The sequence below is a fragment of the Dipodomys ordii genome, unplaced genomic scaffold (assembly GCF_000151885.1).
Source record: "Dipodomys ordii isolate 6190 unplaced genomic scaffold, Dord_2.0 Scaffold152, whole genome shotgun sequence".
In the NCBI taxonomy this organism is placed as follows: domain Eukaryota; kingdom Metazoa; phylum Chordata; class Mammalia; order Rodentia; family Heteromyidae; genus Dipodomys; species Dipodomys ordii.
In genome coordinates, this window is record NW_012267368.1 from 4,622,323 (window position 1) to 4,644,994 (window position 22,672).

The window sequence follows — 22,672 nt, forward strand, 5'->3', positions numbered from 1 at the left end:
AACTCCTCTGTACAGTATGTTCACAAATAAAATTAAATTAAATTTTAAAAATAGAGTTTTTCTTATTTATGGAGCTCAATGTGATCATTTAATATATGAGTCTACTTTGTGGTTGTCTGAGTAGAATAGTGAGCATATTCATGACCTTAAATGTGTGTTTCTGGCTTTCAATGTGTCTGTGAGCTCTTCCTTCCATTTTTCCTTTATGAATGTGTGGTAAGTTCCAGAAAGCACAGATAATCTCTGGCGTGGTACCATACAGACTTATTCTTCCTCTCAAACTGTATTCTGGTTCCCAACTTTACTAACCTACTATCTTCTACTCGCTTCTTCTGAGGCCATTATTTGTTTTTCTTTTCTATTAATAAGAACACATGGTAGTAATATTTCTATACTTGGCTTACTTCTCTTAACCCAATATCCTTTAGATTTATTCACATTTTTCAAATGACAGCATCTCATTTTTATGATTGACATTCCATTTTATCTGTCTCCTACGCAGTCTTCAACTAGCCATGTGCCAGCAGATGCTAGAGGAACTGTTGCGTGTCTCTTTAATACTGTGAACAGTACTACAATGACCATGGAGTAGGGCTATCTCTTTGTTATACTGACTCAGTTTTCATCAGAAATACCCCCAGGACACTAGAATGACTATATTGATACTTTGCGCTTGTTTTTGGAGAAAGGTTGATGCTATTTTCTGTAGTGTGTGCGTCGACCTCCAGTACGCTATGATTTTCTGGTTCTTTAGTTTCTGCACAAGTAATTTGCAGTTACTGGAATTTTAGTAATGCTGAGAGAGGTTTTTATGTTTGTTAGCTATTCACTTGTTATGAGATGTTTTTATTCAGATAATTTCCCCATTTTTAAAATCAGACCATCTGTGTTACTTTTTCTTGTGGTTAAGATTTTAATACATTGCATTTCATGGATATTTATCCTTGTAGTACCTTAAAGACTAGAGTTCAACCCCCAGTACTGACAAAAAATAATAGTAGGAAGACCTGAGCTAATTGTAATTCTGGGTGAGTGACTTTTCCATTCCAACCATCTATACACTTGGAGACATGCAAGAGAAAGACACACATGTGTGCACACAACCCTCAGGGTACAGAATGCTTGACCTCTGGCTTAGAGCATCTTAAATCCTTTAAGACTCAATTTGACGAGTGGTATTATATAGAGGAGCAAAATATATGTTCTTTTTAATTTCTTTATTTAACTAAGTATACCAAAGTGTTTTCAACTCAACAAGTCAGATTGCGAGTACAGTGGATCGTTCCATGTTCCCCATCTTAAATCTATTCCACACCACTTCTGCTGTGTTAACACTGGAACATAGGACCACACTACGAAGTAAAAGGCTTTTGATCAATAAAAATTCCTTTGCCTTTCAGAGGCCAGAGTCGTTCACACATCTGCAATTTAGAAAAAAGGCATTTCTGTGACATTAATGAGTAGCAGGAGCACATGTATTTGGAAATAGTTTACATTCACCAGATAACTGGACTTAAAAAGATAGAAAATTGAGTTAAAACAACCTATTTCAAAGAAACCTATTTTCAGAAAAAAATACATGCATGCATACTCACACACATACACACACACACACACACACACACACACACACACATAGCTATGATTTATTGCTAGAAGCTGGGTGAAAGCAAAAGCAAAAGAAACCCCACAACACACACACACACACACACAAACACACACACACACACACACACCATCAGCATACAACAACAACAACATATAACCTGCCATAGGTATATAACAACAAGCATTATAACATTTATGTTATAACTGGTGTATACTAACCTACTTGATAACATGCATTAGCAGGTACCATCTCGGCTGTTTCCTGAAGTATTTTATGAAAATTCAATTTAGTGCAAGTTAAAAGAACTTCTGATGAAACAGAGAAGTATTAAGTGGTATTAAAATGGTCCTCAGTCTCGGGATACCAGCCACCACTGTGTTAACTCTGTGGTCTGAAAAATCACCCAATGGATACATGTGATCCGCCCTGCCTGGTGCTGCCAAGTGCTAAGTGGCTGGCGTCCCATGTACTCTGCACGCTTGGGTGTGAAAACAGCTCCGCACGAACGCAGCAAAACAAACAAATCTCCAGGCTGAAAACACAAGACTGGTCTATTCTTGGTGGACATGATTTATAAATCACGGGTGTAAATAATGGAAATCATCACACTCAATGCACACAAGTGAAAGAGAAACAGGGAGGGGTGGATGGGGTTGGTGGAGGTGGGGAGAAGGGTGGAAAGGACTCTGATCAGGGTGCATTGGGCTCCTATGCTGACGTGTTTGATGGAAACTCCTTGATACAACTACTTAAAGGTCATTCTTTAAATTGGAAATAAAGCATTTTTTCAGTCGATTTTTGGAGACGTGGGTTCCACTCCACGCAGTCTCTGCTGGCTCCCGTAACCTCACAGGACATAGAGAGGCAGCGACCCGCTCTTCGTCCAGTCTCACTCACAATCTGTTCCCCGTGGGGTGACTGGAAGCAAGGAGTCCTGGAGCTAATGGACAAGGCCTCAGGCAGCCAGGCTGTCCATGGAAAGGGCTCTAGCCTCACATTCTTGAAACCCTGAGGCCGAAACCAGACCTTCTCAGCCTGCACCCAGCTAGAAAGATCTTCTTTGGCACATAAGTCTTTAGAGTATAAATTCTGATCGTGTGTTTGTATACATTTAGAGATTTCACCGATGTATCTTATGGTTGAGCCCTATTAGTACAGCAACCAAAAGTAGCTAAGAGGCGATCAGATTGTTCAGCAGGTAGTTTGTGTGTCAACTCAGCAAACATCCTGAGACCCAAGCTGCCCTGGGCTCCCCCTGGATGTAGAACACATGGGTCCTACATCAGGCTCTTCCTCCTCAGAGATCTGCTGTCAGACCTGTTTTGCCTCTTTCTATGTTCATATTCTGTTTTTAGAATTCTTCTCACTTTCTGGAAATAGATGGATAAATCACCCCTAAAGGCCATGGGCCTGTCTCTCTGGCTCATGGTCATTGAGGCTGAGGACCACTTAGGCCCATGAAGCCTCTGTGATCTTCTCAATCTATAATCACCAACCTCTGTGAACTCCAACACAGTTACTGCAGAATTCATTCCTACTCATTTGTGCCTCATACACTTGCAGATGTGCTTTATACTCTTCATGTGTTTCATTAATTCTCTGAGTTTTTGTAAGTCAAAAAAAAAGCCCCCTGAAGTGGACACATTTCCATAGCATTTTATTTGGGAGTGGTAAGGTGCATAATATAAAATTATAGTTTCCCGAGCCGTCAGGAATGTCCTTTCTCTTTAATTCTTTGGTTTTTAAGTGCTTTGGGGAGGTCAAATTAATTATTTATTCATCATAAAACCTTTTGTTTGTTTTTGTTTTCATTAATTTATTGTTATTGGAAAGGTGATGTACAGAGGGGTGACAGTTACATATGTCACCCATTCCCCGGCTCTCTCCCAGTTTTCCTTCCTGTCTCCACTCACAAGTTGTTCAGTTCATGTTCAACATGGTTTCTAGTGAGTACCACAACTGCATTTGTTTACCCTTGGTGCCTCCATTTCTGTGGCCCACCTCTTATCCTTCCAAAGACAGCTAAAGGAACAAACAAGACGAAAAAGATGGTTTTGATTCTGTCTCTGGTCAGTCCTGGTGTCCACGGGAGATGCCCAGCTAAGGCTGGTTGGGAATGAAAATGAGTACATTTCTCTAACTTTCTAAAAATTTGCACCGCTTTACCTCTGAATGACAAACTTGGAATTTTCACCAACATGTCAGACCAGAACATAACTTTAGAAAGAAAATCTAAACTGCTGTGAAGACAACCTATCTATTGGAAGAAAATCCAGGGCCTTGTGCTGTAAGATAGAAAGATAAAGTTAGAAATATGAAGAGAAAAAGTAAAGAAATTGTAAACAAGGTTTGCCCCCAAAAGAAAACACGAATGGTTTAGCTTTTTTATTTTCTGTTTGTTCGTCCGCTTTCTTCCTGCCTCTTCTAACTCCTATGTTCTATTCCTGTTGAATCTTGGCAAAGCCAACTTATTAATTGGCTTTTCCTTTTCCATATCAAGTTCTCTGCTGTGTCTGGTGAATTGGTAAGCTAGCCCCTCCACCAGTTCCTGTTTTAGTTGTATTAAATTCCCAGAAGCTCGGACTCAGTCTCAGAAGGAAATGAAGCTCAGATATCCTAGAAATCACATTGAGCTGTGCACTGTGCCTCACAGTGTTATCCTTGCTACACAGGAGTCTGAGATCCGAGGATTGTAGTTTGAAACCAGTGCAGGAGAAACAATTCACAAAACTATCTCCAATTAAACCAGAAAAGGGCCAAAAGTGAAGGAGCAGCTGTAATGATAGAGAATTGGACTTGAACAAAAACTCCAGGCCAGAGCAGGAACAAAATACAACCACCACAAAAGCACGTTGGCCACCTCTAAGAATTTAAAGGTCAATTGAAAGACCCCTTTCCTGGAGCATCCTCTCTGAGAGCTAGATCATTCCTGGCCCTTCTCCCTTCCCCCATTTCATCAGCCTCTCGCCTTGTCCATGTGATGCTCAAGTGCATGGATTGACTGGCTCCTGACACATTCCCCAACCACACTGACCAAACGACCTTCTCTCCAGTCTGGCCATGGGACCGCCTCTCACCACAGCTCAGCATCCGTCCGCAGCATCACAAAGCAACTCCTGTCTTAGCACCCGGCATCCTCTCTGTGAACTTGGGTCTGCAAGGGCAATGGGCATTTCAGCGTGCGTCGCTTTGATTCTGTATAAAATACTTATGTCTGTAGGTTTTTTTGAAGAGCAAATATTAGCTTACTCAAGTCCTTCAAACTAGGGTTTGTATTTTTTTTTTTTTTGCATTATGTGCTTTCCACTGTAGGGTTCAGCGATATTCTGGAGACATAGAGTCTGTGAATCGGAAAACATCACTTGTGGTAAGTGATGTTCTCAAAATTAAGAACGAGGGCGGGGCTGGTGGGTCACTCCTGTAACACTGGCTCCTCAGGAGGCTGAGCTCTGAGGGGCTAGGCTCTAACCAGTCAGGAAAGTCTATGAGACCCTTCACTCCAATTAACCAGCAAAAAGCTGGGAATAGAACTGTGGATCCAGTGGGAGTAAACCAGCTCTGGAGCAATGCCCAGGCCCTGAGTTCAAGTCCCAATACTGGCATAGGCCCACAAAATTAAGGTTGACAGGAGATGAGGGTGAAGATGAGATGATGTATATTAAAAGGTGTGAGCAACATACGAACCAAGGAGAAGACAACCAGAATCAACACAGAGCACTTTTTCACCCTGCCCGACCTTTCCTCTGCTTATTGAAGTTCTTCAGAACCTGGATTCGAGTGGCCTCACGTTTCTGTCTCTGTGGCTTTCACGTGGCTGTCAGGTGCCAAGGGACTGGTGACTGGAAAGTGTCCGTGAGCAAGACCACCTGCAGCCTCATGTGCTGAGTAGGGCCTCGCACTGCCCCCTACCATTCCACACACTGTACTTAGTAGGACTCCTGCAGTCCGCATGGCCAACATCCCATTCCTAGAGCCTAAGAGATGGCATTGTCTCAGGCACGTGAAAGTCACTTCAAAATCGTTCCAAATTTCCCCCTTTCCCTCCCCACAGACTCACATATGAAGCCTGAAGGAAGTTGCCCCGAGTTCTGAGGTCAGACTAGGATTTTTTTCATGTACTTTTCTGAATACTGAATTATCTTGCTGCAATAGAGAAATAAAAAAAAGAACTACCTTTGGTCCTTGTATGTCTTTAAAAAATGGCACTGTTTCTTTGTAGGAGTTCATGCATATTTCTCCTTGTGTACTGCCAGGAATTTACCCTTTCCTAGTAGTACTTGTGTGTGATAAAGTTCAAAGGGCACATGGGAGTGATGTATCCAAACATGGAATGAAGTTGGCACTGTGTGGTGTTTTGCTGGAGACCTGGCCAGTGTTCTTAGCCTGTACTGGCTCTGTATTCCTTCCCTTATACTTTGTGTCTCTTCCTATGTCGCCTTTGACTTAGCATACTCGTGGATTCACATGAGTATTTTTTCCATCCTAAATCTGAGTAACATAGACTTCCATGTGAACCAGATCTCTCGTTACCTCCTGCTTGTAGCTACCAAAGATATGATTGTGCAAGGTAGGAAACAGGGCATAGCATCCTGGCTGATAAATGTCAGTGCTCTAGGCTTCTCGAAAGAGGATTTCACTTTTTAATGGGTGAACAATATTCTTCCTTTACTTACTTCATTTTATTTTTTGTGCTGGAACTGATACGATAGCTTAACCTCAGAGCAACAGCACGTTGCTTAGCTTTTTCTGGCGCCCTACAACTTGGGCCAGCTTTTTGGTGATTAATTGGAGATAAGAGTCTAAAGGAGGTAAACAAAGGAGGAGGCTGCAATGCTTGGTAAGAAATGTACGCATTATCCTGCCCATGTAATTGTAACCCCTCTGTACAGTATGTTCACAAATAAAATAAAATTAAATTAAAAAAAAAGAGTCTAAAGGATATTCCTGTCCAGGCTGGTTTCAAATTGTGATCCTCAAGGGCTAGAAAAGTGGCTCAGTGGTAGAGTACTTGCCTTGCATGCATGAGGCCCTGGGTTCGATTTCTCAGCACCACGTAAGCAGAAAAGGCCAGAAGTGGTGCTGTGGCTCAAGTGGTAGAGCACTCGCCTTGAGCTGAAGAGCTGAGGGACAGTGCCCAGGCCCAGAGATTAGGCCCCACAACCAGCAAAAAGAAAAAAAAAACTGTGATTCTAAAATCTCAGCTTCCTGAGTAGCCAGGATTACAGGCATGAGCTACAGGTGTCTGATTACAAAGAATACCCTAATTGGAACAGTTGACTCAGTTTCCATAATATTGATGATTACAGACATCTCTAAGATAATTAGCTACCGTCTTTCTATGCTGTGATTCAAATCAACTAGTAAGTTTTTGAGAACAAGGTTAAACAGAATGGTGTGAAACACGCAGCTCTCCCATGTGGACAGAAGCTCTGAACTCAGGGTTGATGGAAGGCCATGTGGGAGGCCGTGGCGTGCTGGAGGGTCTTTGCCAAGGCACCGAGATGGCCTCCAGAACAAGAGTAAGAGTGTCTGCCCGTGTCCCTGTACTAAGCAGCACAGCTCTCAGATGCAGATCCATTACCCATTGTGCACTTTGAGGGCCACTGTGGAGCCACAAGGAAAGCAGGAAACTTCATCTGAGGAACACAGGAAATGATGGTCAGCGTCACTCTAGAATGCAGGCCAGAGGCCGGCCCTGCTGTGGACAGCCGAGCCTCACGCAACTGATCCCAAGTCGAGCTCTAAATCTCATTGCTAAGCTAGTATGGGCAATTAGAAGCGCCTGTAACTGTTACTTTTCCGTGCACCGACTAATCTGCAAGGCATTGAAGAGTATGAGTTTCTTGTCCTTTCCTGTGTGTGGTTGTTCTAAGGTCAGGTCCCTGTGTGCCGCCCTCCCTGGCTTTCTGCAGGATGCCTCTCTCTTCTCCCTTGGCTGCTTTGTCACAGCCTCTCGTGTCCGTCTTCATTCTCCCACAGCCTCACATGTCCTTGTCCTGAGAAGCCTCAAGACTTCTCTCTGTCCTTTCAAATGCCCGTGCTGTGGTCCACCTGCTCGCTTAGCTGTGTTTCCATTTTCTAGACTTTCTGAATTATTTGTTCATGTCTTTTATGTACAATTTCAAGATGTTGCATAGGAAGCAGATGAAACCATGCACTACTGGCTGCTTTGTAATCCCAGCTCCTCAGAAGGCTGAGATCTGAGAATCCAGGTTTGAAGCCACCCCAGGCAGACAAAGCCGAGAGACTCATCTCAGGTTAACCAGAAACAAACAACAAAACAACAACAAGCAATTGGAGAGCCTGGCCACAAGTGCTAGGGCGCCAGCCTCAAGTGAAATAGCTAAGCAAGAGCCTGAGGCCCTGGGTTCAAGTGCCAGTACTCGAAAAAGAACACTGGAGAACTTCCAGCTTAGACTTCAGACCTGCTTCACATTTCATAGTCTCATCTCAGACCAACTCTTTCATAAGCTTATCTTCTAATGATGAACTATATTCAGGAATTCATGTTTGTGTCTTTAGTTTCAACATTTCCTCTGAATTCTAGACCCATACTCATCTCAGAATTTCAGATTCAGTTTAATACATCTGGCACATTTGGTGGCAATGAGTTTTGTTCAGTGTCATGTGAAAAGTAATATAAGCTTTAATTCACAAGTCACCTGAGTTAGTGACATCACTCCTAAGGTCACATATTGAAGTAATCACTAGCATGTTTCTCAATAAGACAGAAAGGCTGGCCAGGTGCCGGTGTCTCACACCTGTAATCCTAGCTACTCAGGAGGCTGAAATCTGAGGATGACAGTCCAAAGCCAACCCAAGCAGAAAAGTCTGTGAGATTCATATCTCCAATAAACCATTAGAAAACCAGAGGTGGCGCTGTGGCTCAAGCAGTAGAGTGATTGCCTTGAGCTGAAGAGCTGAAGGACAGCGCTCAAGCCCAGAGTTCAAGCCCCATAACCGACAAAAAAAAAAAAAAGACAGAAAGCCTTCATAACAGGTGAAGAGTTTCAGGAAAAGGCAGGAATTCCATTAATCAGCTGCAAGTGGCCAGCTTGTGGCTATAATAGACTTTATCTCTGAAAGCATTTATCTGTCAGCAAAGCTAGAAAGGCAGATTGAAGATTCAAAGACATTTTCCTCTGCGTTTAAGGGTCATAAATGAAATCCCATACTCCAGATCAGATTGGCAATTTTAAAAGAATTTTCTTCAATAATCTCTTGAAGCAAGAAAAATGAGTTCCCCTGTTTAAGGCTATCGAGGATCAACTGATTATGAAGCTGAGTATGAATGTCAGTGGTAATATTTTTGCAGTTCTTACTGGGGTTTTGTTTAGACTGGCTTTTTTTCCTTGGTTATGCATTTCATAGGTGGAACAGCTTCCCTCCATTTTTAAAAAAGTTTTATTGAGATTAGGTGATTACATAAATTTCACATATTTCACAGTATTATGGGACAGTGATACTTAGTTAAAGTCACAAACACATTTTAACCTTCACAAGGCAAATTGTCATTATCATGGTCTATACAGTTTGTGAATTCTATGAGCTTTGACAAAACAACTATTTCTTCCACATTGGGTGACATTTACATTTCTCTCCTTTTGCTTAGTGTGATCTGTTTCCTCTTTCCCTCTCATTCCCTCCCTTCCAATTTTAATTTTCTGTTAAGCCTAGTTATTGTTTCACCATGATTTTGTAGAATGCAGGATATTTCAGTACTATATTTGCAGCCCTGAAACAGACACATTATTCCATCAAAGTTTCAATGATTGTCTAGGCCATTCCTGCTAAATCAGGCTTGCTTATGGCTTGCTTGCTTGCTTTCCTCAATGAATGGCAATAAAAATTGTTCACATCTTTTCAAAAGTAAAAGAGGAGCCTGTTTCAAACTTCTGCACTGTACATACCTGTGGTATGGCCGCTGTAGCACTTCTTCACTGATTTACTGTGTGCATCTATGAGCCACATGCCCCCTCCCGTACACCTTTCTCTTCTCCTTAATCTCTTTTTCCTCCTTTCTTCCATCCTTTTTTTCCTCCCTTCCTTCTTTCCTCCCTCCCTCCCTCCCTTCCTTCCTTCCTTCCTTCTTTCTTTCTCCTCACCTTTAGCCCTCTTCTTCTCCTACTTCTTTCTCTCCTTCACTCTGGTGTGTGTGCTGGGAGAGTTGGGGTGTATTCTGTAGCTCACTTAGTGAATGTCTGGAAGTTTGGAAAGCTTGTGAACTGTACTGGGAGCAATGGTGCCATTACAGTTACATTTGGTTTGTTACCATTTGTTTCTGACATGCTTCATGCAATACAAATTCTCCAAAACATTTGCTAAAACATTGTTGAAAAGCAATGGAAGATTAGAGCATAAGAGGCAAAGGGATGAGAGGCTGGTGAGTAGAGAGCACAACCCTTGCTAGAGCCAACTCCAGGCCTCCACACCACAGCGGGTGTGCTGTTCCACATTTCCTTCCACCAAGCCAAGATCTGCTCGGGTGACTCTCTTTCGTTGCATTTCACCATCTTCTGGTGGAGAGAAAGCAGCAATGAAAACGTTTGCTCCTCCCCGCCCCCAGGCAGGTATGGTGTGTGGTGGAGCTGTGCGGGCTGGCCTCTCACTGGACAGGAGAGCCGGTGAGCTGAAAGCAGCTGGCCTTGCCCTTGGCACAGAATTATCCAGAGCCTCAACATCCACAGGTGACAGGCAGAAAGTTTTGGAAGGGGGAGAAGGTGTGGATGGTAGAATGGGAGGCGTTAGGAAACGTGGATGTCACATCTCCTCTATGTCTAATCACCTGATGTGGTTGATGTTCCTGAGCCATTTGTCCATTTTCATTATCCTAAAACACATACAGGAAAACTAACATTGTTTTGTTCAGAAATGGGAAATAGAGTGAGCTTTTAGAAGTGGAAGTCATAAATGTAGTAGAGTGATTAATAGACAAATGTTATCTTTACTATTGACTTGAAAGAGACAAGAGTACGAAGAAAATTCTAGAAGGAATTGTAGAAAGATCGAGTGCTAAGAAGCTCTGCTTCTCAATCTTCCCTCAATATTCTTGCTTCTTTTCCTTTCTCTATTACCAAGTAAAATGTTCTCCTATGAAAAATTAACATAATCTGGATTCTTGACTGACAAAGAAAATAGTCACTTCAAGGTCCCCTGTCCTAAAGCATCAAACATTTGCCCTGGTTTCTGCTACAAAGCCACAGCCACAGGGTTCTTGAAATGCATTTTTTGAATGCACATATTATGTCTACCTGTAACTCCCCATATTGAAACCCCACAGAATTGTGTGTCCATCAAGCAGCTTCATGCGTGTTAGATTTCTAATGAGTTTTTTAACCTTCAAACTTTCCCTTCTCATATTGGCTAGCCATTGCTCTATTATTTTCTCTCTTGATTTTTTCCCCTACATTTTTTCTTCATTCCTTTTATATTTAACAGTCCTCCCCCACCTCTGGGCTGTCAACTATACCTCTGCCACATTGATTCATTCCATTTCACTGTCAGTCTGACACATGCTTTTGGTAGTTTGGTGAGTACAGTGGAACCCATTTGCTTGCATGGAGGAGTGCAGAACCATGAATCGGGATGCCTTTACACTTCGAAGGTGGAGGGGGGGAGCATAGGAAGGGGGTAGAGGGTGGCACTTTGAAGGACTTGGTATAGGGAGGGGCGTAGAGGGTAGGATGGCTTGCACACAAGTATTAGGCAGAAATGGCCAAGTGAAACTAACCAGGTGAAACCAGTCTGTGTTAATTATACTTACGACTTTTTAAGTTGTTGTAACAAGTGAGCAATCTATAAAATGTAGTTTGATAGTTGCTCAGTTCTGCCAGATGCTCCAAGTCTCAGAAACAGGCTTGGTGTCACCTATTGTGACCAAAAGCACAGGACTGTTGGATTTCAGTGGGTTGTTGTGTATTGAGTAATATTCAGATACATTTCATGATGGTTAAATCCAGGTGACTTGCCTATCTCCAAGCACATTTGTCATTTTACTTTGGTGCACACTTTCTAAATCTTCTCTTTTTACTTCTGAAATGTAGACGTTCAATAAATTAACTCAGATCTTCTATCATCTTTCCTTCCTCCATTTATTATGTTATATATATATATATATATATATATAGAGAGAGAGAGAGAGAGAGAGAGAGAGAGCTCATCGAGTTGTTTAAAAATTATAGCAAGATTATATAGAGCTACTTTGAGGGCCAAAAGGAGAAATCTGTGGAAAAATAAAACAGAGGGAAAATGTGAGAAGGAAAGTATTCAATTAGCAAAACTGCTTGGAGAAGAACAGATGGAAATCTGCCATTGACCTACATTACACACTTCTATTTTTTCCTCGACAGAATTCATCCTATCCCTGCTTTCCAAAGTAAAAGCAGTACGCTAATTAGGTTATTTTAGTTATTGTCTTCAAAGTCTCAGCAGCTTTTTCCATTCTTCCTTCTAGATATATTTTTTTCTCGTTGCTATTTCATTAGTGAAAAGATTTTTCATTGTATGGCACTGACAATGTGGTAGCCTACCTTTAATTACTATTCTTCAATAATGTGAAAGGACCACACAAACAAAATTCCAAATAGAGATGAGCTCAGAGTCTTACCTCCCAGGATGTACATTTTTCCAGTTCAAACAAGCAAACCCAGACAAACTCTACAATCAGTGATGACCTTCTTAGCCTTCCTGTCTGAGAACTAGATCCCAGACAGTCAGTCAGAACAATGTTCTCAAACACAGAAACCCTGCCAGGAGTTCACAGACGTGTGTCACAGAACAAAATGTTTGCATTGTACATGATATCAATCTGAAGACTGCTTGCTTTCACCATCTTGTTTGGTTTTTCTGAATTCTTGAACTCAAGGCCTGGGCATTGCCCTTAGCTTTTTCACTCAAGGCTAGCACTCTACCATTTGGGCCACAGCTCCATTTCCAGTTATTTTTTTGCTGGTTAATTGAAGATAAAAGCCTTTCTGCCTAGGCTGGCTTTGAAAATATTGTCCTCAGATCTCAGCCACCTCAGGAGCTGAGATTGCAGACACCAGGGGTGAGATTGAAAATCTCTTTATAGCAATATGTCTAAAGTATATTATAGAATGTGTAGACAAATCTAAATAGAACCTTAGGTTTTAAAGATTGTTTCAAAGTAAAATTACAAGTGGACATTGTACTTAAAGTCAGTGTGTTGAACTGAAAACCCTTTGTACAACTAGTTAAAGATTATAAAAAGAAAATAACTCAGACATAACCATGAAATGGAGAGTAAAAGACCTAATGAAGAACTGCAAAAAAAAAGAAAGTAGAAATTTTATGATTTGAGAGTGGAATCAATTACTCCATCTATGTCATAAAATGTTACCTGATCTGAAGCAATGACGCTGATGAAGACATATGATGACATAGGAAAGTGGCAGAGTCATGCGTAGATGTCGTCATCAGCGATTAAACTTTCCAAGTCCTTGTGTGAAGCATGTATGTTACAACAATGGTCTAAAAGCAGTCATGGGCGTAAGTATGGCTACTGAAAGTGGTTGTGGATTTGCTGGGGATTCTGCCAGTCTCTGTTGGACTCCTACATGGTTGGAGATCGCGGCCCCCAGATACCCAGCTCACCCCAACTTCACTGACAGCAGAGAGAGAGCTGATTACCCGTGAGGCTGCACCAACTGGGCTGGTGACTGAGGACAAAACTCCACCCAGGCTAGGGTTCTGCTTTTGCCTCCTTCCAGTCAGGACAGGTGACCGCTCCCCGGTCCAGTGCCACAGGCCCTTTGCTCAGGCCTGGGCCTGAGTCTGTCTTTTCTCTAATGTTCCTCTCCTCATTTTCGCTGTGTGGTTGCTATGATCCTTTTCCTTGCTTGGGGAATGTGTACCCTTCAACTGGGAGTTCTAATCACTAGTGTCTCCTCAGAACAAGATGAAGTATTGCTTTTGTAGGAAACAACAGATTTAGTGACTGGGCAAATTACTGAATTTGATGCACAATGAACAATTTTTCATTTTCATTACCAATTTACCCTTTGCCTTCATTTACTTAACAATACTTAGATCTGACAAATTTTGTTTTATAAAACATAGATGCCTGCTACATTTGGCTTCAAATAACCATGGATCTACCTATCTATCTATTCAGAAACTATTATTTCCATATTTTATTATATATTTTGCACAATTATTACAATTACACATTACTTAGTTGTGCTTTATATTAAATAATCCTTTATTTCATCAAGTTATTTCTTTATCAACTGGAATGAATAAAACAAAATGCCTGACACTTCTATATGGATAAAGAACAAGGAAAACTCACCTTAGCTTTACAAATGATCCTAAAAATTCCAGAGGATGATCATGACATTGCTTCTTATTCATAGTTATACCTGCAGGAATTCTTGAAAATTAAAGTTAACAAATAAGAACTTGTCACAGTTGCAAGGTATTTGGCCTAAATCATCAATAATTCTGACTTTATTCATAGGCTTTCCTACCTCTCTAGATATAGCCTAAGTTATATTTATTTGTTTGGGAATAAAACATAAAGCCTTTAATCTTTTTATCAATGGATTTTACGTAAATCTATTTATTGATAGCAGTAGTCTTGCACTGTAGAATACATAAAGATATACACATAAGGTGCTTGTCTATATCAGACATAGAATATATGTAGGTTCTAACTTATATATGCATATGTGTGCATATACTTCTCCATATGTACATTTTAATCTTGCTTGCTTTCTTGCTTTATTGTGATTTTGGGGTGGGACTGGAGAATAGGCAAACAAGAGAAATCTGCAAATGACTTATGAGTTAAAAAATGAATTACATTCTGGATGAGATAAACAAAGTCCCCTTAAAACTAACCTCCTGTGGCTATAGCCCTTCGTGAAACATAACGTCCACATTGACAGTGCTCATAGAAAGTACCCCTATAACCCGCACAACAATCAGATTGTCTTCTGGAATCTTTACTGAAGAGGCTGGAGAATGTGGTGTTCCTGAAGGACAGCTCAGCTGAGAGTTAAGAGTTGTGGCTGTGCACATTTCCACTAGCAGTCCATGCAGAGAAGAGGAGGTGGGGCTGTGCACACACTCCATAGTGGTCCATGCAGAGGAGAAGAGATGGGGCAAAGGCATTAGCTGACTGAGAGGAAAGAAGGGTGAGGACGGAGAAAGGCAGGGAAGCTGCCCTGGTACTTTCTCAGCTCCAAACTCGATTTTTCTGTGAGACCTTAACTCCTCTGAGTTTGCTAGAGACTGCGTTGCTCATAATCCCAGGCTCTGAGGGGACTCGGATCAAATCTGTCCCGTGGGAACATGAGAAGTTTGTGCAAAGACCTCTCTGAACCACTCCTCCTTTCTTCCTTCAGGGTTCTGACCAGCACTTTGCAGGCAAAGGCAGGGAAAGGGTTAAGTGCATGCAAGAAAACTCTCTATGCATCCGTTCATACATACATACATACATACGAACACGAATTCATTCATACACAAGAAGTTCATTGTCCCCAATAAACATACAGAATTGTGTATCATACAATCATATTGCATTTATAAATATTATAAATTGTTGAATAATTTATATAATACACATACACATATATATGCATACACACAAATGTTATTAGGAAGCCATTACCATTTTATCTCAATGATGGCTAGGAAAAATACATGATATATAAACACATTAGATATGATACAATTATATGTAAAATACAACTTGCCTCTTGTATACCTTTGTTCAAAATGACAAATCACTATTGTTATGGCTTAGATGTGAAGTGTCTCCTCAAAAGTTTCCTGGGTTAGGGGCATTATCCATACCTAGTGAAGCGAGGCTCTGGAAAATTCAGGAGGTGGGACTTAGCTAGAGGAAGTAGGGTACAGGATGCAGGTCCTGCAAAGTGTCTTGTCCCTGACTCCTCCTGTCTCTTCTGTCCTGTCTCTCCCTCTGCCTCCCTCCCCTCTCCATTACCCTCTCCCCACTTCCTGTCCAGCAAAGGTGAGTGCATCCCCTCCCCTTCCTCCTACCTGCACCAAGACCTTGTACAAGGTCAACTGAGACAAAACAAATCTGGTCTACCTTAAGTTCTTTCTGTCATACCTACCCAAAAGTGTTTAACACAATTATGAAGAATTAGCATTATAACATAACAAGGTAATCTTAATTTATGAAAGTGAAACTAGTAGCATATAATGCTGATTGGCATAAAACATTGTCCTATACATATCCAGAAAAACAAGGTTGTGCAGATGAATAGCTTCACAGTTTTCATTTGTTACACTGTCATCTGTCTGGTTTTTATTAGCTATAAACACAGAAAATTAATTCAATAAAAGACTTTTCCTTATGATTTAAACTAAGAAAATTTGACTTTGCCATTTCCATGCACATGCACAGCATTATCCTACTAGATGAATTTTTGCTGATCTATTTATAGGCCTAGTTTACACTATATTTAGTAAATTGTATGACACTACCATATTGTATTGAAGAGGAACACTCATAAGCTTACTTGAAAGGCTACATAATACTTATGTGTTTATGGTTGAATCATGTGAACATTATTTCCAGTGAAAATAGATTTAAATGAATTAGGCTGTACTATATCCTCACTGTGATATAGGAAATCTAGTTAATTTGTCAAAAAAAAAAAAGAGTTGTGTAATGGACTGAATAAATGATACAATAGAAAAAAAGCCCTATGATGCGAATGTGGCTGGGTGAGTTTGATCTGGAAAGAGGTGACATAGACAGCAAGTCCAGCTCCACATACCCCAGTTACCAGTACTGTGGCCAACTGAGGTGGCTCTTGGCACGTACCTGGGAAGGGGCCTCTAATTTTACATCTGTAGCAGTATGGAAAGCTTTCAAATTAAAGTTTTTAATACCACAACTTTAGCAACTAAATCAATTGCCTAAAGCAGAGTTATAATGTGCTGAAAGAGGAAAAATTCAGCATGTGGATCAACATAGCACATGGTAAACAAGACATTAAAGCAGAATAGTTCATAAATTCATATTTAAACATACCAATCTGTGTGATGCTTTAAATTTATCCACTAAGCAAATAAACAACATCATAACTAACTTATATTATAGGACACTAAAGAAATGTGTGTACAATTCAAGATTTAAAAATTAGTAAAAACATTCATTTACTAATCATTGCCCTCATTTTACTCAAAATTAAAAAAAACATAGTATTCATCCTGGCACCAGTGACTCACACCTATAATCCTAGCTACTTAGGAGACTGAGATCTGAGGATCAATGGTTCAGTCCAGCACAAGCAGAAAAGTCTATGGGATGCTTTCATCTCCAATGGATCACCTAAAAGCCAGATGTGGAGTTGTGACTCAAATGGTTGAGCACCAGCCTTGAGCAAAAAAAAGAAAATCAAGGGCAAAGCCCAAATACTAAGTTCAAGCCCCAGGATCAGCATGTGCAAGCGTGTGCACACATGCATGCGTGCACACACACGCACACTGGCATTTATACAAATTGTTTAACATTTAAGCAGAAGCATTAGAAAATGATATGCTTTGTGAGAAAAATAAATCATAGAATAAAAATTAAAATATATCATAGAATAGAAATTAAATTATATTTAAATCTTAAAACTAGAACCTATCTAGAAAAATCCAAAGTGTATCAAGAGGTAAATTCAAGATCTGAAAATCTGAAACATAGGAGAAACATTTCCAGTACAGACAAAGACTTCCTGGCAGGCCGGAGCCCAGGACTTCAGAAATGACAGCAAGAATGACCAGGGTCACCTCAAGAGCTTGGCTGCTTTGCGATCATAGAAGTCTACAGTGGGAACATGAGCCAGTCTGCAGTCTGCACTACCAGCCGCAGCAGGGAGAGGCCTCACATAATCAAAAACAGTACATGCGCATGGGCCCAAGCATCCCCTTCAGGATAGAAGACAAAAGAGCAGAGTCACTTTGCTACAGACATGTGTGCTGTGGCACTGGTCACAAAAGCCAGATTTTAGAATCAGCCATTACTTCATGAATCCACAATAAATGAGATCAATGTATATGCACAAGGCACTTTTTCTCTGCTTTAAGAGGAGTAAAACAGTATGACTTCTGGAAACTGGATGGAACTGGAGAGCATCCTAGGAAGCATTCCACAAAGACAAATACCAATGTTTTTCTCTGAATTACAGGAGCTAGGACAAACAACACCAAGCAAAGCACAAGGTCATGACCAGGTCAGGAAGCTAGAGAAGAGGAGGAAGGGGAGGAGGAGGGTGGAGCAGGAAAGGCACAGAGGGCAACAGAGGAGGCTGACGTCCAAACGCACCACGTGTGTACACACAAGTGTCACGGTGAACTCCTCACTACACACAATTAATGTGCAGAACAAACCATAGCTAGGACTTCCGTAATAACCTTTTGTGTGTCTTATAGAAACACAACAGTAATTTTAAAAGATAACCAAATTGGAAGGATTCTCTCAGTTTTCACAACACTTAGAAGGTAAACATTTAGGTAAGATATCTTATAATATCATACTTCTGCAACTTCCTGTGCTAATGTAGCTGAGCCCGTTCACTCAGGAAAGACTCTATGGGAGAAGAAAGCCTACATAGTCAAGCAGACCATGGTACTGCATTGGAAATGCACCTGGAGGAAGGCTACAGATTTCCGAATGTAGTTGGAGATCTCCAGTGACTGCATTTGCAGAGGACATACTTCAAGGAAACACATCTCAGTTACAATTATACTTAACATTAAACATATATCTTGTATCGATGTGTGTGAGCACAGCACATGTGTGCACAGGAAAGAGAAAGGCAGGTACACTATTTCTCTTTGCATTTTATGTGTGTATATGTTCTTAATATATGCAAGGGTTCTTATATGTTACCTCATATAGTTTTTAACAATGATTTAATCTCATGATGTTTAAGGAATACATGTAATTTCCTGATGTACAAGTTGCTAATGTCAAAGGCACAATCCAAACCCAGGTTCAAATTCTGGGTTTACCCAACATGCATAGGTATCTGTGACCATATCTCACCTACTATATCTACCACACATCAGATGTACGATATATGACATAATACACATTATTATGTGATATGATGTATGTACTATAGATACATAGTGTAATAATATCTGCAGTATACATTCTCTGTGGATATCTGCTTTGAAGCATTCACAGGACTTCCCTAGTACCACCGGCACTAAGGAGATCAGATAGAAATCCTGGAGAAAGAAGATGAGACTCATTTGTTTTCCCTCTACAGCTACAATTTTTCAATTGCTCGCATAGGTGTTTATTTAGATTCATGGATTCATGAAGTATATCTAATATATCTAACTGGAAATAAAAAGTACTTAATTGCATAACTATTATGAAGATTGAAATGACCAGCTCCTAATTTCTTGTTTACTTCTTTATTATATAATTATCCATAACCAGTGCTTGTATCCCCTCTGCTGATTTTCTAAATGAAATAATACACCTACCCTCACACACACAAGTGTACATAATTTCCTCTTAGGAAGTAAAATCATTCATGGTAGATGAGGATCTAATCTGATCTGCTTATTTGAATAGCAGTTTTCATAGAAAATATAGTAAATTCTTTCAAATTCATGGGTTGGCATACTTCATTTTCAATAGAAAGTTGTATCGTTCATTTCATTGTGGCCACCATAATAAATGTCTTGATTAAAAACAATTGATATAAATAAATGTATCTGAAATTTTCTTTTTCTTTTTCTGAAATGTTTACCTTTATTTTTCATAAAGGATGATTACAAAGATGGAAAAGAAACATATTCATGGCTGGGCAGTTCATTTAGTATTGCAACTATTGTTAACATTTCAAGTATGTATGAATTCAATCTAACCAAATGAAGAGAACCAATACATCATAGATATATGCATAAATAAACATGTATTATTCTTACATCCAGCATTTATCACAATGTGAGTTTCTGATATTCATCAAGGTGCTTATTGTTAACTTTGAAGAGACAATAGGTTTAAATATTCTCCTAGATTATCTAGGACAGTAGGACAATGTCAAAGACATCTATCTATCTCCGTTTACATACATACATATATATATATATATAATAAAAGGTTTTAAAAAAAACCCATTTTAACAACTTTTAGAATGTCTTATAGGCAATATAGGTTTCAGTTAGAAAGGCAAAGAATTATATGCATTGAAAAGATGTAAAGACTAACAATCTTCATGCAATATGAAGATACAGGGCAGCAATTCTGAAGACAATCTTCATTCTTCACAGAAGCCCCACGTTCTATTTTTTTTTCTTTTGGTGAGTCGTGGGGCCTGAACTCTGGGCCTGGGCGCTGTCCCTCAGCTCTTCAGCTCAAGGCTAGCGCTCTACCACTTGAGCTACAGCACCACTTCCTGCTTTTACTGCTTATGTGGTGCTGAGAAATCGAACCCAGGGCCTCATGCATGCAGAGCAAGCACTCTACCCCTGAGCCACCTTTCCATCCCATTGCTCTTCCTTTTTTACAGCTTACTCAGTTGTAACTCCACCATTTGAGGTATGCCTTCTGCTTGGCTTTTTGCTGGCTGTTTTGGAGATGGAGTCTCAGGGACCTTTCTGCCCTGGCTGGCTTTGAACCCTGATCCTCCAGATCTCATACTCTTGAGTAGCTAGTATAAGAGCTGTGAACTACCATTGCCTATCTAATAACTTTCATATCTTCATGAAACTTCAGAATAGCTCATTGCCTTCATTTCCTGCATAAATATAAACGTAACCTCTCTTCAGGCAGATATTTTATGTTACCTGAAATCAGAGACAAGATAATGTATCAAAAGGATTCTGTAACATTAATCACAGACAAGTGTGTGTACAGACTCAATATTTTGGCTACACAGGTACACACACACATACATACACACCTGCATGCACACTAAATGCAGTCATTATGAAACCTGCAAACACTCAGTGGGACAGAGCACTAGAGGTTAGTACTTCCCCTTTTAGCCTTCGTATAGTTCATCCTTCCTATTTCTAGGTTCACACACTACATAGACGAGCTATTAGTTCATTGACATAATATAGATTCCATGGTAACTGTGCACAAACATCATCTGCATGCAAAGTTTAAAGTCATAAATTTGTCACTGTGTGCGTATTTCCTGACTCAACAGTCACTTCTCATCCCTTGAGAGCTGGCAGATGGTGCTGGGGTCCCGGCGGATGCTTCCCCCATCTCCCCCGGGCACCAAATCTAATTTCGAGGTAGCTGGTGGCAGACAGAGCCAGTCCAGGGCCCTCATTAGAAGCGCGCTCTGCAAAACCCCAGTTCACTAACACGATTTGCCTCACTAATGTTTGTCTATTTCTGTTAATTTGCAATAAATGCGAGGGTGGTGGTGTGTTTCACAGTGAATTCTTTCTGACAGGACTCCTTAAGCAGGAGAAATTTACAACTGGAGTTTACACCGATCTTTATTTAAGGAATTCATGTTTATTTCACACCATGTGTTGCCACTTTGTTTTCCACACACATTTACACACAGATAGTTGCTTCACTGCCTGGAAATTAACTTTTTATTTTATGATGTGTGTTTGAGATTCATTCCCTTTTTTTGGTGTGTTTGCTTTTTTATAAGTTTTTATTATTTTTATTATCTTTAATGAGCAGATGTACAAAGGAGTTTTAATTCCATATAGTGCATCTTGATCTGTATTATTTATATGATTTTTCATTCTCTCTTTACTACTTCATTTTAAAGTTTGTCTACTGTGACAGATTTCTAGTTCTTTGAACTATGAAAGAGATTCAAATGGGAAAGTAGAAAGTAGAAAGGCAAATATTCTACACTATTACACTTGCATGTAGAAAAGAGTGTGGACGTACCTGTGGGAAAAGAGACAGATGTCTCAGTTCAAAATGAGCCCATTGTTTCCTTCATTCTTGTCATTACTGTAGAAAGGTCTAAATAATTTTCTGGAGAGTTGGTTCCATCTTTCCAAAAGAAAAACAAAATGTTATATTTTATGAGCTCACAAGGAACTATTTACAAAACAGAAATATGGATTAGTATCAATCCATGTTTAAAATAACTTAATGGGACAGGTGAAGGTGGCCCAAGCCAGTAACAGTAACTACCTTGGAGACTGAGATCTGAGGATCACAGTCCAAAGCCAGCGGAGGCAGCCAAGTCCAGGAGACGCTTATCTCCAATTAATCACCAAAAAATTAGAAGTGGAGCTATGACTCAAGTGGTCGAGCACTAGACTTGAGTGAAAAAGCTAACGAACAGCACCCAGGCCCTGAGTTCAAGTTCTAGTACCCCCCAACACACACACATACGGGTATACCATCTTACACAAAATGCAAGCTTCCTGCACACATAAAGATTCTTTTTGATAGTTGGCAATGGTAGGGACTGAACTCATGGCTTTGTAAGGCAGAGGTGTTTGGCCACTTGAGACAAATCTCTTTTCTAGAACACTGCTGATTTAACTTTGCACCCCTTTTATCCAGGGGTGGACTAGCCTGAGCTTCCTTCTTGTGCTTCTTTGTGTCCCAGGGACAACTCACACACTACTGTATCCCACCGGGGCTTCTCACCCAGCTGGGATTATGGAAACACCACACCACATCCAGCCATGTTCTGAGAGGGGTCTTGTGAATGGCTTAGCTTGGGATCATGATTCCCTGGTCTGTGCATCTCAGGTGTGTAGGATTACAGGCTTCAGCCACTGGTCCAGGAGACGGTAGAGATTTTTGTCTGCTTTTATCGCTCTAGAATACTCAGTGCTCTCCGAACAGCGCCTGGATGTATTCCATAGGCAATGAATAAATAAACTGATAGTGATTGCATGTGAGGTGGTTTCCTAAAGTGCCCAGGCTAAAGGCAGTGGGAGAGTATTTCTGCTGAGGTGCATCTTTGTACAGTGAGTAGAATTTTTTTTTTATACCTTTTTTTTTCCTATTTTTTTTTATTTAATTTTATTTGTGAACATACTGTACAGAGGGGTTACAATTGCATGGGCAGGATAATGCGTACATTTCTTACCAAGCATTGCAGCCTCCTCCTTTGT